The sequence below is a fragment of the Callospermophilus lateralis genome, chromosome 1, assembly GCF_048772815.1.
Source record: "Callospermophilus lateralis isolate mCalLat2 chromosome 1, mCalLat2.hap1, whole genome shotgun sequence".
Classification (NCBI taxonomy): domain Eukaryota; kingdom Metazoa; phylum Chordata; class Mammalia; order Rodentia; family Sciuridae; genus Callospermophilus; species Callospermophilus lateralis.
In genome coordinates this window covers 43,685,575-43,700,654 of record NC_135305.1, presented here as the reverse complement: position 1 = coordinate 43,700,654, position 15,080 = coordinate 43,685,575, and the positions used below count along the sequence as shown (strand labels likewise).

Below are 15,080 nucleotides of genomic sequence, written 5' to 3'. Positions count from 1 at the left end.
AACAACATATTGCGATTTATCATAAGGGAATTGAAGTTTCAATTTTATCCTTCTAACGTGCTGCCAATACTGTTGATTTTATTAAATAAGAGAGGAGGTCAGAGAAGCTAATGCTGCCTGGTATGATTAAATTAAAATTAATGTTTTCCCCAATCATTATTAAAGTATAAATTAAAATGTTATCCTTTTGGAGAATTCTTCATATCTCATATTTAACACCTGATGTACACACAACCTGAATGCAGTATGCTGTCAATATTTATGATAATATCATTGAACACGCATGTGTCTTTTCCTTGTAATTAGGTCTTTAGTTAACATATGAATGCCAACATTCTGGTGTAGGTGTTGAATAAAGCAAACATTTTCCTCAGTATGTTACATGGTAGAAAACGAAAGCACTGACTAAAATAGTGAAGAATAGAATTGCCTTTATGATGTGAGGCAAAGTCACAATTGTACTCTGGACTTTGCAAACCCTCCACCAAGCCCTGCAGTCAACCACACTTAGCAAACCCTCCACCAAGCCCTGCAGACAACCACCAAGGTTTCTGGAGGGTTTAAAAACTCCCCACAAACCACACAAGCATAAGCCAGTTTATTTCAGCTGATGTCACTGAAATTCATTTATATTTCTTGGATGGGTTACATTTTAATTATGTTCTTAACATGTCAAATGAGCTATGTAATAATAAATTATTTCGACTGCAATTTGTGCTGTATTATCAAAAATCAGGAGGATATTTTCTTTTCATTTAATATATTAATAATGCATACTTGTCTCAATTTTACTTCAGTCCTGCTTTTATTTATCTTCTCTCTTTTAGGAGAAAATAAAGAACCCATTTCTAGTTGAGTCAAAGATTTTATTATCTGGCTAATTTTTTTCTAAATCAACTTGCATCCTGTTTGTTTCTGAATGACTGGGTCATTTCCAACCTGGCTGGGAGTGAAAGGAAATTGTTCCTGTCCTGTGAACCCTGAGAGGCTAATATAAGATGAGCCAGTGCATCTGCCTCCCATGTATATCAGGGATACAGGAGTCCTTTATGGCCAGATTCATTGGCTGTATAGTCTCAGTGAAGGGTTGTTTTTGACAGGAAATGCTGTTTTTTTTTATCCTTAAATAATACTCTATTCCAGTAGATTACAGTGTTTCAGAAGAGTTGCAGTTTATACTCTTACCCTGTATCTTTCAAGAAAATATCTCATCACCTGATAAAAGCAGAAACCCCAAAGTTATCTTTACTTTTTTAAACAACAAAATTATCTGTCACCTTTAATCCTGACGATATATATATATTAGCCAAATGTCTTCAGTACCCTGGTATATAGAGTAAATTGCAGCTTTAGAAACCTAAAAAGCAATAAGGAAAAAAAAATCAGTTATTTTAAATGAGTTCAGTTCTTTAAATCATAGCCAGAGCAAAAGGCTGGGAAAGCAAAGCCCATTATCTGTAATTCAAGTATCTATTATCTAACATGGCATATCTTTTTGGTAATACTAAGACATTTGGCCTCAGTGCTGCTCTGGTTGGCCTCTCAAGGCTAGAGAAGAAGCCCTGTGCTCATTCATGCGTAGGTTCCTGCTGAGACTACTAATAGGAGGGTTAACTGTTTGGTAATTTGTGTGCCAGAGAAATTTGGGCAAGAGTCAATTTGGCAAATGGGCTGAGCCTGTTAAACCACTCTGAATAAGCTAATGAGTAATCGTCATGGGGAACTTTGCCTCTGGTAATCTACTCCATGTTTTGAGCCAGGAACCCAGGGTGGAATGATATGTGGGTTTCTGGGTTTCTATTTTTCATCTTGTGCATCACCCTCTAATAGGGCTTCTATTCTAATGTATTTGAAGAATAGGGAGGACATCCATATATTTCAGCATTTTATTCATACTTAGAAAGCATTGTTTCTAGTCCTGAAATAGGAAATTTGAGCAAAGCCTTTAAAAATAAGAAGTCACAATAATAATTAGGGAATTCAGAGGACGAGCAGATCTTTTCACCAGTGAAACAGCTAATGATAGTACTGTGTGTTAGATATAGCTTTTTCCAGGTCACAGCTCTGTGTAATTAGGCCATTTGCATGACAGTAGTTGCCTCTGATAGGATTCTTAGTTTTAAGCAAGTGAAGCCAAAGCCCATTGATATTTGTTGACTGGCTTACAGAAATATCAGCTGTTTGATAGCATGGTTCATCATGGTTGGACCTCTAGGGGATCAGCTCTTACCATCCAGTATCACAGGCAGATGTTTCTTCCAAAGCTAGTCTCCAGCAGTTGGTGCTTCTGCTCATGAGAGCTGGAGGCTGCAGCTTATCCCTCTTCCCTGATGATGCCAGACAGCCTCTCATCATCACTGTGTAGAATCCGGAATGTGCCTCTACAGTCCTGTGTCTTTGCGTCATTTATTTTCTATTGGAAGCCCAAGGCAATATACAACTTGCCAACCTTAGGCCACAGGCTCCCTAGCTGCATGGAAGGCCAGAAAAGTAACGATTGAACATATTTATATTCTGTAGGGAATAATTATTATGTGGAGAATTCTATCGGGAACATATTCCAAGACAATGGGAGAAATGATAAGTGGGCCATAAAAGAACAAATTGTCTTGTTCATTTTATTTCATGTGACTTTTTCTTCTTGTTATAAATAACCACTTCATTCTGCCATCTGTATCCAGTGCTTTCTCTTTCACTATGTAATGGTTCCCTTTATCACACATATGAATATATTTTAGTTTTAAATTACTTTCTAGAATTTAATCCCATAATAACATGGTAGAGAATCATCTATAATGACATTTTTAGGAAAAAATATTCAGCACATTTTTGTATGTGAATGCTTATTTTAGCTCATTTCTGTATTTTCTTCTGTACCTGAATGATTACTACAGCTCACTTTTGTATAATTCATTGTTAAACTTCAAAATGCATTCTGATTTCTCAGGAGCATTGCAGAACAATTACTAAAGGAGAGCTGCGGACTCAGGTCTGTGGCTGTGAGCTGGATTTTGAGGACAGAGCATTTTGCCTGATCCATGTAAAGAGCAGGCAAACCCCCTGCTCCCAGGGCTTATCTTTCTTCTCTTGATGCACTAGGTTAGGAGGAAGGGGAATATGAGAATTGAGGAGCCCAGATTGCTGACTGGTGTTAGAGACCTTGATAGGAAGAGGAAGGGAAAAATATATTTTAATACATTTTATTGTGATTTATTTGTTTACCAGATTGAAAAGATAAGTAGGGGTGACCAGGGGAAGAGGAAGACAAGGATGCCATGAGTAATGAGAGATCCGAGGAAGCAATAAGGAATGTAGTTATAGGAGAATTTTTTGTTGCGACAAACATGCACTGTGCTTTCTCATTTTATAAATGACCATAATTACTTTCTGTTTTCCACTTTGAATTAGAGCTAACTGCCTTTATATTGCTGCCCTGCTCTCACCTACGTAGTTTTCCCTTTCATTCTGTAAAAGTATGTTCCCCTTCATTCATGGCTCCCAGTCTTGTGCTATTCTGGGAGCCACCGCCTACTTTCTCACCACCCAACAAACTGTGTTAGCTCCTCTCAGCTCTTCCACGCAGTCCACTGCTCTTTGCAAGAATGTTTGGTGATACTACTCTGCAAAATTCCCTTTAGCCCCTACTTGAAAGCTACTGAGTAGATGATATAAACTGGACAGCAGTATTATAACAAAGAAAACTGGATTTCAGTGGCTTACCTATACTGTGGTCCTTTTATTATTATTAGAGCTTTTTGGTTGCTTTGGCTCCTTTTTAATTTAGATTATCTCTTTAAAATTTTCAGAGAGTCAGAGAATCAAATAAATGGAGATCATGGAGTTTTACATTCTTAGGAGTGTATAATGTGGTTCCTAGTACATAATAGGCAATTGAATGGATTTTTTTTCAAACATTACTTAAAACACTGCTTGCAATAAAGGGTATGAGCATAACTAATATTCAGATCATTCCAATTTAAACAAGTGCACATTTACCACTAGTAAATGTGGTGAACTGAACAATTTTTATAAATTTGTGAGTAAAGATATTTAAATGAGGCTAATTTATTGATGATCAGAAAAGTTAATATAGGACAGAATTAAGGACTCTTAGTGGGGACATTTTGAGATTATGTCAAATCTAGTGAGTTTATGGGACATACTTATATATATAATGTGCCAACAGGACATCTGTTTAGCATATGCTGTTCTCCATCAAATTAACCCATAAGATCCTTAGGATATTATGTAGTAGCTGTTATTATGCCCTCATTTTAGATATAAGCAAAATGAGGCCATAGATGATTTAAACAACTCCCTAATGATTTTTACATAGCCAGCAGCCTCCCGAGTTCACATACATAACCCCTGTGTTACACACCTCTCAAAGTTGGGCAACCACTTGGAGATCTGCTTCCCAGACTTGGGCACTTCGTATTAAGTGTACTAAATGCTAGAAAAAATTAAAATTCTTAATAGTTTTTTTTTTTTAATTTTGCTATTTCTTCAGAGCATTTTTGACAGAAGGATACAGATTTTAACATACCTCTCCCAATAGTGCTGTGACCCCAATAAAATGCAAAAGTTTAGAGGAGAAAAACAAAAACTTGCTCATGTGATATAAATAAAAGAACCAGCTATAATACCTTTACATGTGGAAGATTGATCTAGTTCTTGTCTCACAAAGATCCTATAATATTAAGGCTAAGTGAGAGAGAGTCAAAATATATCAGTAAAGATCAAAGCATCAAAACTGGAGGCTACAGAAAGGATTTTGCTGAAAATGAGCCATTTCCCCACATATTATGGAGAATAAACATGAGGAAATATAAACCAATGAATTAAGATCTTTCAGTTTAATTATTAGCAGAATATATATAATTTGAGAAACTCTGTGAGCTCATACAGTTTAATAAAATTAGGACCAGGCTTTTGAGCAATGACAAAGAAGAATAATTTCAATATTAATTTACCATATTAAATTTTTTTAAAACATGGCATCAATATTTACCTTTTTTTTTTTTTTTTTGGTATTGTGCTGGGAATCAGACCAAGGACTTCCTACATGCTAGGCAAACACTTTACCATATTCCCAGCACCACTTACTACATTTTTAATGAGATGTCTTTCTGTTTTCAGTGCCATTTGGTACCTATTTTTTGGAAATTTTTATTGGCTATCTTTCCCCCCGCTATAGCAATCTGTGCCTGCTTTTCCATGGGAATGCTTCAGACTTTTAAATCCCCTGCATCAACTGATTTTCTCCCCTTCTCATAATAGTGTCTCAGTAGGTTTTAGACTTGTCATTTTTTGATGAGTCAGAACTTTCTTAATGTATAACAAAGTCATTCTTCTTGATCCTCCTTAGTTTTTATCTTTGAAACTTAAGAGAGATTCTTCCTTATATTTAAAGAGTCACCATTTCTATTTCTTATGTGATGTCTTTCTTCCAATATGCACCTTGTTTATTTCAAATTTTTTTTCTGATATAATTTGGAGTTTATAGAACAAGTTTCAATAGTATAATGTCATATTTTTATCTAGAATCTGTTATTTATATTTTGCCCCATTTACTTTATTATTTTCCCTTTCTTTCCTCTACACAAACACAAATACATGCTTTTTTTCTGAAATGTTGGGCAGAGTAAATTAGAGATGTAGTGTTTACCCCAAATGCAGGGATAATCTCTTATCTAATCACCATTCACTTTACAAAATCAGGATAATTATTGCTGATACCAGTATTTTAGTAATATAGCCACATTAATTTTTCATTAGTTGTTTTAGTAATGACCTTCATTTAATTTTTCTAATTCAAGGTCATGCATTACATTTAGATGTCATTTCTCTTTAATCTCCTTTAAGCTGCAACAGTTTCTCACCCATTTTTTTATTTTTTATTTTTATATGTCTGGAGAGCACAGGCTGTGTATTTTGTAAAACCTCAAAAGCAGTTTGTCCAGTGCTTCCTAGTGATTAGATCAAGTTAGTGCATTTCGGGTGGGAATACCATGGAAGTGATGTTGAATTTCTTATCTTGTATCATGAGAGTTCAAAAGCATATGATTTTGGTGTTTCCTAAATAAAATCATCTGGTGATAACATTGATCACCTGGTTAAGGTGTTGTCTGCCAGCTTTTCCCACTGCTTAGTTATTGTTCTTTTTGCAATTAATAAGTAACTTAAGGGAAATACCTTGAGATTCTGCAGATATCCTCTTATTACATATTTATTCACCCACTAGTTTTAGAAATCATTGGTGGTTTTTCAATCCCACCATTCCTTCCACATTTATTATTCACATTCTACTGTCCTCCTTCACCATTAACTTGTTTATTATCTACCTAGGTATAGAGTCATGAATTCTTGTTCAGCGAGTTAGAAAACCATCTGCTATCACTATTTTGTTGATCAAAATAATCCCAGATTAGCCATTGTCTCCTTTTGATATTTTCTCATCATTCTTTAACTACTTTTTAAATTTCTTGCATCAGAATACTCCAAACTCATATTTTCCCTAACGCAACCCAAGGAGTTAGCTATTTCTCCCAGTAGCACTACATTCTTTTTCTTTTTTACACTTCATTTGGTTCTTTTTAGTTATACATGACACTAGAATCCATTTTGACATAATTACATAGCATGGAATATATCTTGTTCTAACTCAGACCTCAGTACCTCTGCTTCCCTTCTCCTGACCCCTTCCCTCTGCTCTACTGGTCTTTCTGTCATTTACCCATTGTTATTTTTTTAAATTAATTTTGTGTGGATGTACACAATGGTGAGATTCACTATGGTATATTCATGTACATACATAGGAAAGTTATGTCAGATTCATTCCATTGTCTTGTCTTTTCCTATCTCCCCTCCCTTTGTCTACTCCACTGAATTTCTATTCCTGTTTTTACAATCTCATCCCCTCTTACCCTATTGTGGATTAGCTTCCATATATCAGAGAAAACAATCAACCTTTGGTTTCTTAGGATTAACTTATTTCACTTAGCATTGATAGTCTCCAGATCCTTCCATTTACTGGAAAAAGCCATAAAGTCATTCTTCTTTAATTGCTGATTTGAAATCCTTTGGATATATACTGAGGTGTGGGATAAATGGATCAAATAATGATTCTATTTCTAGTTTTTTGGGGAATCTCTATACTGCTTTCTAGAGTGTTTGCACCAATTTACAATCCCACCAACAATGTATGACTATACCCTTTCCCCACATCCTCACCAACATTTATTGTTACTTGTATTCTTGATAATTGCCATTCTGACTGGAGTGAAATGAAATTTCAGTAAAGTTTTAATTTACATTTCTGTTAATTGCTAGAGATATTGAACATTTTAAAAATATATTTGTTGACCATTCATATTTCTTCTGTAAAGAGTTTGTTCAGTTCCTTAACCCATTTATTGATTGGGTTATTTGTTATTTTGGTGTTAAGTTTTTTTGAGTTGTCTCTATATCCTAATACTAATGCCCTGTCTGAGGAGTAGCTGGCAAAGATTTTCTTCCATTCTGTAGGTTTTCTCTCTATGCTCTTGATTGTTTCCTTTGCTATGAAGAAGCTTTTAATTTGATGCCGTCCCAATTATTGATTATCAATTTTCCTTCTTGTGCTTTAAGAGTCTTGTTAAGGAAGTCAGTTCCTGAGCCATCATGTTAGAGTGATGAGCCTATCTTTTCCTCTAGCCAGTTCAGGATTTCTGGTCTAATTCCTAGGTCTTTGATACACTTTTGAGTTTTGCGCAGAGTAAAACATAGGGGTTAAATTTCATTCTGTTACCTATTAATTTCCAGTTTTTCCAGCACCATTTGTTTAAAAGGCTTTCTTTTCTTCAGTGTATGTTTTTGGCCCCTTTGTCAAGTATGAGATAATGGTATCTATCTGGATTTGTCTCTCTTGTCTTCCGCTCTGTTCCATTGGTCTTCATGCATTTGGTGCAAATACCATGCTGTTCTTACTGCTGTAGCTCTGTAGTATATAATTTGAGACATAGTATTGAGCTGCCTCCTGCTTCACTTTTCTCATTAAGGGTTGCTTTGTTTATTCAATGAGTCACATACCCAGCCCTTTTTATTATTTTTAAATTATTTTTAAAAAGGGTCTCATTAAGTTACTGAAAGCCTCATTACATTGCTGAGGCTGGCCTTGAACTTATGATCTTCCTGTCTCATCCTCCTGAGTTTTGTTTACTAATTTTTAAGGAAAAAATTTACATATGTCTTAAGAGTACACATTGATGAGTTTTGAAAGCAATCCTCCTAATAAGACACAGAATCTTTCCTTCACCACAGAAAGTTTCCTGGAGAAGCTGGGCACAGTAGTGTACACCTGTAATCCCAGTGATTCATGAGACATGAGGATCTCAAGTATGAGACCAGCTTTAGCAATTTAGCAGAATAAGTTGCTGAAGAACTTCTCAGAATAAAAAGTGAAAAGAGCTGGGGATTGGGGATGTAACTCTGTGACAGAATGTTCCTGGATTCAATCCCCAGTACCAAGAGAGAAAGAGAGGGAGGGAGGGAAGAAAGAAAAAAGAAATTTCCTAAAGGACTTACCTACTTACTGTCTGCCCCCAACTCAGGCAATCTCTAAAGACTAATTTTTCATCATAGGTTAGTTTTGCCTGTACTAGAACTCAGGGAAATGAGGACTGTAGTTTTAAAGTGAATTCTTAAGTACAGGGGTCTTCTAACCTTTTTTTTCTTTCAATGTTGTTTTGACAATTCTAGGTCCTTTGTACTTCCATTAAAAAATAAAATTAGTTTGCTGATTTCTCCAAAAATATGCAGAAATTGAAATTTTATTTAAATTTTACACTAATTTTGTGAGAATTGACATGATAAAAAATTCAATCTTTCACCCCTCAAATATAGTATAAATTTCTCCATTTGCTTTGTTTTTAACTTCTCTTAGCAATCTGTTTTCTTATTTTCCAATGTAGTGATCTTACAAGTCTTATTAGTTTTATTTCTATGTATTTTATTTTTTGAAGCTATTGTTCATCAAATTAAAAATTAAAAAAAAACTGTTCTAGATGTTTGTCATCAGTACACAGGTATTCTACTGATTTGTGTATATTAACATTGTATCCTATTGTCTTCTAAATTATTGATTCTAGCAGTTATTTTACACATTATACATGATTTGCTAAGTGAATAATCATGATATATGTAAATAGAACACATTTTACTTCTTCCCTTCCAAATACTTGCCATCCTGCCTGCCTATCTTTGGCTGCGTGACCCCCCTCATCACAACAACTAGAGCTTCCAGTACAATGTCAGAAGTAGTGAGTGCTGGCCTCATTTTCTTCTTTCTTAGGGAGAAAATATTTGGCATTTCTTCATTAAATATAATGTTAGTTATGCTTTTTATAGGTACCATTTATATCCTTGACTTTTCATTCTATTATTTGTAGAAAGGTTTTTATCATGGATGGGGTTTGGATTTTTTTAAAATGGTATATCTGCATCTTTTGACATAATCATGTTTTTTTTTTCTGTTAATTGTTTCAATACGATGAATTACATAGATTGATTTTTAAAAGTTAACACAACTTGTATTCCTGAAGTAAATCTTACAGAGTTACCATTTCATTATCCTTCTTACATGTTTATGGGTTTGGTTTGCTTGTTTTGCTAAGGGGTTTGAGTTTGTGTTCAGGAAGGTAAAATATTTATTTATATTCTTATATTAAGAATATAAATTTTGGGGTTTTGTATGAAAAATACTTTTGGTTTATAAAATTAATTGAAAACATTTCTTCCCTTTTTTTTGAAGGACTATGTACAAGTTTGGCTCCATTTCTCTTTAATATTTGGTAGACTTCACTAGTAAAGCCTTATAAACTAGGAATTTTCTTTGGGGAAAAGTTTATAGTACTAATTTCCATTTCTTTAAAAAACAAAGACAATTTAAATTTTCTGTCATTATATACTAATTCTGAAAGTTGTGTTTCAGAGAAATTTGATGTGTTTTAGATTTGTTGAATTTACTGGCACAAAGTTACATGTTATTATCCTTTTAATATTTGTTCATTCTGCTATGATATCCTCTCTGATTGCTGTTATTTGTAACTTGTGTTTTTTCTGTTTCTTGATGTGTTTTTTAAGCTGTTTAAAAACATTATAGACTCTTTGATGAGAAACAGCTTTTGACTGTTATTTTTATATCATCTCTCTTCTATTTCATTGATTTCTTTTTTTATTTTTTTCTAATTATTTTGGATTTAATTTGCTCATCTTTTCCTAGCTTCTTAAAGTGAAACTTGGCTGATGGATTTGAGGTAACTCTTTTCATGTAAGCATGTCCAGCTGCCTGTAGGCGCTGTTTTCACTGCATCTCCCAAATTTGGTATATTGTATGTTTATTTTCATATGGCTTGCAATATATTCCAGTCTCCTTTGTGATTTCCTCTTATACCTTATACTATTTAGAAACAAGTTGTTTTACTTTTCACTCTTCAGTTTTCTTGATAGATTGTGCTTTATTTCTAATTCTGCTGTGGCCAGAGAACATATTCTGTAAGATGTTTACCTTTTGAAATTTACAGGTAGTTTTAAGAACTCAGCAAGTGCATTTAAAAAGACCACATCTTCTATAGTTTTCATGTATTCTGATCCATAAAATCAATGGCCAGGTGACTTTTATAGAGTTATTCAGCTCTGTATAGACTTAGGAATTATTTCAACCTAAGCTTTTTATTCATAAGAGAACATTGTTAAGATTTGCCCATTACTTTCTTTACTTCTGGAAGTATTTTAGAGTATTTTCCTTTTATATTTATAAGTTCTTTTTATTTCTCAGACTGCTTTTAAGATTATTTTTATCTTTATTTGTAACAGTTTTACTGTGCTGTACCTATGTATCCTTTTCTTGATATTTATCATGCTTTGGGATTGGTGAGCTTCCTGGATTTAATAGTTTGCCTTTTCACAAAATGTGTGAATTTGGGGGCCATTTTTCTTCTAAGATATTTCTTTTCCCATCCTATATTCTTTTTTGGAAACTGTAATTACTTAGAATTTAGATCATTTTATATTGCCCTAGAGATCACTGAGGTGCTATTTATTTTTTTTCCAATCATTTTTCCCCTGTGTTCTTTAAATTAGATACTTTCTTTTGCAGTATTTTTAAATTATTTTCCTTTTTATTCTGTTCTCTCAAACCTGCTAAACCCATTTATTGAGTTATTTAATTTTAGATATTTTATGTTTTAGTTCTATATTTTTCCGTTTGGTGGTTTTATATTTCCTCTTCTTCACTCATTTTGACCATTTTCTTCCTTCTTTCTTTCTTTCTTTCTTGGAATTTTAAGTCTGGAGGGATACATTTTATTGTCTCATGGTCATATGATTAGTTTCAAATACACTTCTCTTTCCCTTTTGGATTTTTCTTACATTCATATTTTATTTCTAATAATAATTCTTAATCTTCAACTTTATGATATGACTGTATTTTCTTTGAAAATGGCTGCTGTAAGTTTTTATCTGCTAATTCAAATATAAATCACTTTGGGCCTGGCTTCTATTGACTGCTTTTCTCTAGACTAGATCACTGGGGCTTTTTCTTAATATCTTTGCATATCTGATGTTTCTTTTTATCATTTTTCAGACATTAAGAATGACATAATACAGATTCTGGATTCTGTTATCTTCTGAAAGATTTGTATTTTGTTAGAGTAAGCAGTTACCCTGATTAGATTCATAATTTTACACTCTGTCTCTCTGCAGCTTGTAACAGCCAAAATCTTAGCTCAGTTCCCTTGGCCATTCAGCAGCCACCTTGTCATTCTCTGTGTGGTCTGCACTGTTAATGTGCATTTCAAGAGTCAACCAAGGATGCTAGTGGAGTTTACTGTGGCAGCCCTCCTTCCATTGATGCATTTTCTCATTCCTCAAGTAGATACAGGTGGTGCTTTGTGCTTAAGCCTCAGATTCCAGCACTACCAGGATAGAGAATGGCCACCAGTTGAAAAGCTACACAAGGGCAAGTCTCACCCAATGCTAATAATAAGTTCTAATAGGAGGATTTACTCCTCTTACCATGTCCACTATGTTCATTACTTTCACAAGCCTTCAAATCATTATAGTTTGTTTCAAGGGCTAATAATTATTTTCTACAGGCAAATTATCTAGTAAACAATATTATTCATTTTTGGGTAATGGAACGTTCTCTGATACATGTTGTAATTGTTGAATTATATTCCTGAACAGGAGAGTGCAGTTTTATAAACAGAGAAAGTCCAAAGAAAGAAGAAACAAAAGGTCAAAAACTAGATTGGTTATTTCAGAATTACTCTCCTTGTAAGGAGGTGGACAAGGGGACAGAACAACAGGAAAATACCTGGTTAGGTAATATAAGGTTGCTTCTTTTGTGTAGGAATTAAAGCAATGTGAACTTCATGCCAGTTGATACTGGCCTATTGGAGAAATTTGACTGTTATCTCTCCAAAACTATTTCTTGGAAAGTTAGATAAAGAGTTTCAGGTTAGTGATGTGGAGCTCTAGTGTAAGTGATTCCATTTTAGTATAGGAGCTAAGCCCCAAACAATAACCTCCTGCAGTTTTCTTTGGTACATGCATGCTCTCATTTACTACTAGAAGTATTACTATTATGCTCTATTGTGTAAACAAGGGAGCTATACAGAACCAATCTTTAGAGTGGTAATTTATTAAGGTCACACAACTAAGAAGTTTGGGATCAAAACTTGATTTTACATCTCTTAGTCTCTTCAACACAAAATCTGTTTATTGCCAGAATAGTCAAGAAATATTTTATTATAATAATAATTTTTAAAGCATGGGAGTATAGTTCTATACTGAAGGAGCTTATAGAGAGCAGATATTTAATATTTATATAATGCAATGTGATTACTGCTGGAGCAGATCCTAGATGTGGCAAGAAAAAATGAAGTTTATTGTTAAAGGAAAGTCTAAGGTTGAACAGATAGAAACTGTTGTCCCTAAGATTGAAGGGAAGAGCATAGAGATTAGTTTGGCTATTAAAAAAAAAAAAAGAAAGAAAAAGAAAAAGAAAAAAGAAAAGAAAAAAAGTGAGCTTATTTAAGGAAGGGCACAGGATGCAAAGAGGGAGTGAATTTGAATTGCCTTGATAAAGGATTCTGTGAAGGAACACTGAGAGTCCTTTAAGTGCTCATTGGATAAAGTTTTGGGGAAAGTGGCAAAGGTTTGAAATGTCCCCCAGAGTAAATGGTAGAGGAAACTAAACAGGTAGAATGACTGATGGCCAAAAGAATTATGGTTGCTTTTATAGTTTTCTATATATAACAGATAAGTAGAATTACTTTCCAATTTGAACTCTGTCTTCAATTTGATTCTAAAATATAAGATACCAGGCACAGTGGCACATGCCTATAATTCTAGCAACTCAGGTGGTCAAGGCGGAGGATCACAAGTTTCGAGATCAGCCTCAGAAACTTAGCAAGACCCTGTCTCAAAATAAAAATTTACAAATGAGATCAGGGCCTGGGGATATAGCTCAGTAATAGAGAGCTTGCCTAGCTTGTATGAGTCCCTGGGTTCAATATCCAGGACTTCAGAAAAAAAAATGAAGTATGATGATCCATAGTGAAGAAATACCATTGGCAAAGTATGTGATATAGTGAGAAACACTTGAAGCAAGTAGAGTGGTGAGGGATCACTCTGGTTCTAACATTAACTAGCTGGATGGCATTAGGGAAATCACTAACTTGGCCTCTAGTAAGTTGTTTTGTTAAATAAGCATAGCTCTTAAGATTCAACAACATATATATATATATATATATATATATATATATATATATTTTTCACCTTCAGAGACAAATTTTATATTTCAAAAATAAGCATAAAATTGACCTGGTTTGTGCTTTTTCTGACATTGCCATAAGACTTTTTGGTTGAGATTAACATAAATTATTGTTGTTATTATTCTTTAATCATCAAATTTTGATGTACCTATATGAATAAAATATGCATATAAATATGTTATGTGACTGCACTAACTGATTCCCAGGTTCTACCTTATCTACTTATAAAGTCACCCCAGAATTTTATGCAGTAGAATAAACTGAATGTGTCATCATTCCTGAGAAATTATCTCTATTTCTAATAATCTGTATGATATCTATTTGTCAATGCCATTCAGTAACTGCTTCAAAGCAGGAAGCACCACAGCACATATAAGTAGTATCTCTCACCCCTAGTTTCTCAGTGAGACATTTTCTCCTTTTGATCCCACGACTGACCAAGGGGAATAGAGTAGAGGATTTTCATAGCAAAGGTACATGCTCAGAAACTATGGATCATGGCAGTGTCCCCTTCCTCTGTTATCGATGTTTATAATCTAACTTCAGTAAATACTAACTCTTTAGAGAACACGTTACAGATTCTGCCAGACCCCTGCAATAAAGTGAGGATTGAAATAAAGTCAGTTGTACAACTTCTATATCTATAGAAATCACATTTACACAATCAGAAGTGTGTGATAGCATTGTAACTGAAAAAAATGTATGAAATATAAAAACATTTCACTGCAAATAAATGCTAACAGTATTCTGAACTTTTGGAAGAATGGTGCCAATAGCCTAGTTCAGTGCTGAATTGCCACACACCTTCAATTTGTTAAAAAAAAAAAAAAAAAAAAAAAAACCAGCTAAACAAACATAAAACCTATCTGTGCAGCGGAGTACAATAAAAAATAAAATGGGGTCCCCCTGCATGTCTAGAGGAAAAAAATTTCTTCCCTCTCTTTAACCAGGTAGATCTACTTTAACATTTATGAACCATAAAGCCTTTTGTGGACCACCAGTGGAAAGTGTTTTAGCTGGGCAGCTGAAGCATGTGGGTCAATATAATTACTACATCTGGCTGGAGATGTGTCCTTTGTGGTTTGTAACCTCTTGATAGATGTGAGAACCCCATAAGACTGTGTTAGAACATAGCTGTAAGACTGTCCACATGCCTATAACATTTGATAGTGTTTGGACATTTGTTAATTCTGTGGAACCATGTTCTTTCATCTGTTCAACAATTTAAGCACTGCTGAATGCCAGCCCCTGTTCTAGGTCTTG

General features: G+C 34.1%; 1 protein-coding gene across 2 annotated transcripts in view; it reads left to right on the top strand.

The window, feature by feature from the left end:
- Cttnbp2 (cortactin binding protein 2) overlaps positions 1-15,080 on the top strand; it is a 141,110-nt gene that overhangs the window by 50,655 nt on the left and 75,375 nt on the right. The window lies entirely within an intron of this gene.